Source organism: Myotis nattereri (assembly GCF_964212035.1).
Source record: "Myotis nattereri genome assembly, chromosome: 15".
NCBI classification, from domain to species: Eukaryota; Metazoa; Chordata; class Mammalia; order Chiroptera; family Vespertilionidae; genus Myotis; species Myotis nattereri.
In genome coordinates, this window is record NC_138090.1 from 56,603,957 (window position 1) to 56,609,956 (window position 6,000).

Sequence of the window (6,000 nt, forward strand, 5' to 3'; positions counted from 1 at the left end):
TGACCAGGATCAAACCCAGGACCCTTCAGTCCGCAGGCTGACACTCTATCCACTGAGCCAAACTGGCTAGGGCAATGAAGTGCTCTTGCCAAAGAAGTTAAAGGTGAATCTAACTCTGCAGAGTTTAGAACTAACTTCTATATTTGACAGAAAATATCAAGGAGAGAGGAGCAAGCTTAAGGACACCACAGAAAGCAGACAGATTTAGAATGGGGGGCATTCTACAGGACACCTGACCAATTTTCTTCCAGCGGTTCTCAACCTGTGGGTCGCAACCGCTTTGGGGGTAGAATGACCCTTTCACAGGGGTTGCCTAAGACCATCGGAAAACACATATATAATTACATATTGTTTTTGTGATTAATCACTATGCTTTAATTATGTTCAATTTGTAACAATGAAATTGGGGGTCACCACAACATGAGGAACTGTATTAAAGGATCGTGGCATTAGGAAGGTTGAGAACCACTGCTTTAAAGGAAAAAACATGGTTGCAAGGGCTCGGGGAAGAGGGAAATGGGGAGTTATTGTTTAATGGGTAGAGTTTTAGTTTTGCAAAATAAAAAAACGTCCTGGGGATCTATTGCACAATGTGACTACACTTAACACTACTGAACTGTACACTTAAAGATGACAAATGTTATATTACTTTTTTCTTAAACACCAATTTAGAATAAAATCTAATTTAAAATAAGTGCTTCTAAAGCTTAAAAATATTAAACCTGGATATTAAACCTGGATATATAACCTGTCTTTTTACCCGAAGGTAAAATATTAAACCTGGATATAAAACCTGGATATTAAACCTGGCTATTTAGAAAAGTACTAAAACAGTTAGACATATCCGGAAGTGGGTGGGGAGAGGAGGGATGTATATCTCCACATTATCTTTGGGGTCCCACAAGGCATTAAAAAAATCAAGAGGAGACTTCTTTAGATGAACAGAGACTCAAGAGATCAGAAAACCAAATGCAATCTGTGTACCACGTTACCACGTTTGGATCTGGGATTCAAATGAGCCAACTGCAAAAACCAAACAACAACAACAACAAAACACCACATCTCAAAGATGATCAAGGAAATCTGATTAATTGCCTTTCTTTGAGGTGATTTAAAATTTTTCTTTGTAAGTAGATCCCTTGAAGTTTAAGGAAATAGAGATAAGGCCTTCGAAATAAAACGTATCAGGGTAGAATGTAGATTTAGCAAAAATGGCGAAGGGAGAAATGACATGACTGAGATGAATGAGGGCCTGAGTAGACCTAGGACCCTGTGGAAAGAAGTAGATTTCACAAGACAAAGACGAGGTAGGAATCATCCTAAAGGCAAGAACAGGGGTTGTGTAGCGAGCATTCAACTGGCTGGGAGGTTCTGACAAGTCATGTTTGTTCCTAATTTCATGACTTGGGAGCCACCGTCATAGATCAACTTCAAAAATGGCTGGAAAAGCAGGGCAGTGAATAGCAATAGCAGTGACCCACCCTCCCCGGCAAAGAATCAAGTTAGGGACTCAAGGTCCATATGTCTTTGTATCTGACCACCATGCAAGGCAGTGATGGAAAGCATTGGACATTAGAACAACATGCTACGAAAGAAATTTTTAGTGCAATTGGGGGCTCTTACCTTCAAAGAATGAAGTTTGCCCAGCATGGGATTAGGATTTGAGGTGAGGGTGGTCATTCAGATGATGCCAGAGCCCAAGAAAGCAAAAATATTGCTTTCAAATGGGAGTTTTTAAAAAAAAGAAGAAAAAAAAAAAGAAACCCCAATCCTTCAAACAACTACCCCCCCCCAAAAAAAGTGATCAGTAACAAGGAAGTGTTTAGCAAAAATATACTTCCCTGAATTAGTGTCTCCAAAAGTCATCATCTAAACCTAAATTGTGAGAGAAATGGCTCTCAGCACTTCACCCTAAGAAAGCTTTCGGACCAGGACCCGAGTACTATAAATGCTCTCCCCCGATTGGATGTGAAACAATGCTGGGCGGGACTACTAACGAGGAGCATGCTGCAGTCAGTATAATATATCTTTTCTTCAGGGAGGACATGGCAGGAATTTAAAGAAAAAACCTGGGTTGAGCATCAAGAACCAAAGTAAAAACCTCAAAAAACAAAGACAAAGAAACCTGGATTCAGGTTCCTGCTCCGGCATTTACGACCCTGATGAAATCCAGTGACAACGGGGGTTTCAAATTTGCTTTATCTGTAAAATGGAATAAATACCTCCACTAGGGACACAGCAACAGTCTGAAAAGATCAAATAAACTAAGACATATGGCAATGTTTTGTATATTATGAGGTGGCGTGCAAATACAGGGTGTCCCAAAAAACTGTATACCCGCTTTAACAGTGGATAGCTCAATTTTGAAAATGAAATGTATTTTAATAAGCACTGCCTTCATCATTATTCAAAGTGTGTGTATGGCTTTGGGGGGGGGGGGGACACCCTGTATATTACCAATTGCATCAGCTTTGTGGGATGAACCAATACAGGTACACCTGGAAAATCTTCCCACCATGCCCTGTGCTGAGACATCTGTGTGGTGAAAATGTTGTATGTAAACACTTCTATAAAAGCCCAGGCCACAGATTGCCTGTCTGGAGCCCAGCTGCTGGTCACAAGTTGTTGTTTTTTTGTCAGGTTGTCAAAATCAAGGTTCCTAATTCTATGAATACCACCAAAGAAGGGTGAAATCTATTAGCTTCTTTCCTATGCAACACAAATATTCTTTGTGAACTTTTCGGCCTGTGTGACTATAGATGCATGTATTGAACTTCCTTTTGCAAAAAAACTGCTATACATCAAGCATGTCAAACTCATGGCCCGCGGGCCGCACACATAAACAAGGCATACCAGCCCTGAGTTTGACATGCTTGCTGTACTGGTACGTTCTTGCAACCATTCCCTATCTTTTGAGCTCACGATGGCGAATTTCCAAGTTGTTCAGAAAGTATGAGGGCTGGTGGGAGGCGTTCTCACACTCAGAGGGTCTCTCTCCAGAAACGTTGGGAATGTTCTCCGAAGATTTTTCAATAGCATTTGCACTCTCCGGATTCCTCCCCAGAATGGAGCTGGTAGTGCTGGGTGAGCTGCGAGGGTCGGCTGAAACACTTCCAACACAGCTGGCACTGGAAGGGCCTCTCCTGGGCGTGGATCCGGTAGTGCGAGATGAGGTGGGAGCTCTGGCTGAAGGCTTTGCTGCAGTCGCAGCACTGGAGGGCTCTCTCCCCGACATAGTCGTGCTTCTGCCGGTAGCGAATGAGGTGTGTCCGGCGGCGGGGCAACGCCGGCGGAAGGGCTTTCGCTGCCTCGTGGGCTTGGAGGTGCTGACGAAGGTGCACGTCTTGGACGAAAGCCCTGCCGCAGTGGACACACTCATAGTAGTCCTTCGGATCAGAGACTCTCACACGGACACTTGGGAACTGGGTGAGAGACACCCCGGGCGGCTGGTCGCCGGAAGGCGTGCCCTGACGTCCGCTGAGGCAGGGCACGAGGAGGAAGCCTTCCCATTGCTTACCTTGTTGGGGTTTCTTCCCAGTGTGCACCTGCTCGTGTCTCTTAAGGGCCATTTGGGTACTGAAGGTTCTTGGGCAAAATTCACATTTGTGGATGCTGGTCTCTTGGGGGGAAGGCTTGCTGACCACCGGCGGGGGGCTGGTGCACACCCCGGGAGCAGAACATTCCCGGGGGTCCATTCCCAGCGGACCCCCCGGTGGTTCCGGAAGATCTGAAGGTCTCTCAAATTCGTCACTGTCGAGGCTCCTTTCCGGAGCGAGGGTCTTGGGCTCACTCGCCATGACAAGGCACCGAGGTTTCTCCTTGTTGACCTGATTCGAATCCAGTGGATCGTCAGGAGAAGACTCTCCCGTGGGTCCTACAGGCCAGGAGCTAGCTCCTTCCAGATCCTCCACTCCTGCCCCCAAGGGTGGTTTTTCGACTGGCAGGCTTTGCTCTGGAGGTAGCTGGTTGGTTTCAGGTCCTGTCTCCCAATCTAAAAGAAATGTAGAAGTTCCTCTACACCTTTTTACTCACAGAGACACATCATCATCATAAGCAGAAACAGAAGGAAGGGGACACAAAACCAACAGGACCCGTCACGTGGAGGTTGGGAGGGATTTAAATGCAAGTCTTGCTAATAACCGTGTGGGTTTTCTTTTGAGGAAGGAAGAGGCTGGTCAAAAGTTCGGGCTTGATAAAGGCAACTCCCTGGATGGGAAAGAAACTGAAGCCAAGGAAATGACATGTAAGGCTGTAGTTCGGAAGAGACGACCGTGAACACCATGGCCGCATCCCCGCGGACACTCAGACTCCGGGAGCGGAGCGCGGAGGAAGCAGCAGAGCAAGGAAACAGACTGGGAAGTCATGGGAAGAGGGTAACCGGACCCACCACCGTGGACTTGATTTTGGGGAAATGGTCTCTGAAGAAGTCCTGAGGGAGTCCGCTGTTTCCTCGCGCTGCTGCACGACCGGCCGATGTCTCCGCGCGTTCTGCCAGGTGCCCGTTCAGAGATTACCGCGATCCCGAGCCCTCTACGGCCACGGCTCCAGCTTCCATCCGTTCCAGCCTGCCACACTTCTGCAGCCTCCCTACTGGTTGCTCTGCTGGTCTTTCTAAAGCCCGTTTTCCATAGAACAGCCGGAGGGATCTTTCTAGAACAGAACCGCCCAACAGAATGCCCTGTGATCACATAAATGTCTGTATTTCTGCTGTCCAATACAATAGCTACCGGCCACATGCAGCAAACACGCACCTGAAATGTGGTCGCTGTGAGTGAAGAACTAAGTTTTATGTAATTTTGATTCATGTCCATGTAAGTAACTACATGTGGCTGGTGGCTGCCACACTGGACAGCACAGTTGTAAGTTGTCAATAACATGACCTCATTCCCTGGCCTGAAACCTTTGAATGCCTTTTCCACGTCTAAACTTGGAACAAAATCCACATCCCTTAACCTATCCCTACATGGGCTGCCCCGTATCTGTCTCTACGACCTTACCTCCTATCCCCTCTGCATCACTCAGACCATCTCACTCTTCCCCCTGTTTCTGGAACACCCAAGCTCTTTCCAACCTCAGGGCCTCCGTATATGCTGTTCCCTCTGCCTGCAACACTCTTCCTCAAATGACTGACTGGCTCCCCTTTCTCTCATTCAATTCTTCCTCACTGAGTTCTTTCCTGACCGTCCCATCGTAAGCAGCCTCACCATGTCACTCTGGCTGCTTTGCATTCATCTTCTATGACTTGTCTATCTGTCACCTCCCACCCCCATTAGACCACCAGCACCACAGGATGGGATTCGGTCTGTGTTGTCTGCTACTGTATTCACAGAGCCTGGGACAGTGCCTGGCCCACCAAAGAGGCTCAATAAGTATCCGTGGAATGATCGCAAGAATCAAAGAAGGAATGAACCAGTTAAAGATGAGAAGACAATGGAGGACACAGAGAGGCAGGCAGAGGAGTCCCGTTGCTGGCTCCTGAAATTTCTTTTTTTTTTTTTTCTGGGGGAACCCACTTCTCCGCCCACCCAGGAAAAGGCAGGAGGCCTGTGTCGAGGAGCACTGCGCCAGGCACAGCTACAGATTCGGGAATGGGATGTGACCCAAAACGGATCACTTGGAAAAGGAGGCGGCTGTGTCAAGAGCTTCTATGGAAAAACCTGCCCTGCTCTTAACACATTGCGGACCAGGAGTTTTATTGCTGGCTTTACCCAGTGGCCAGATCAGTTTCTATTGAACGAGTACAAAAAACATTTTACATAAATGTAAAAGGCACGCTTTAAAATGAAATGCCCATTGCATTTTGAAGTTATTTATTACATGTTCTTACAAGCTAATATCTTTTTAAAGCAGCGGTTCTCAGCCTGTGGGTCATCAACCTGTGGGTCGCGACCCCTTTGGGGGTCAAACGACCCTTTCACAGGGGTCGCGTAAGACCATCGGAAAACACATATATAATTACATATTGTTTTTGTTGTTTAATCACTATGCTTTAATTATGTT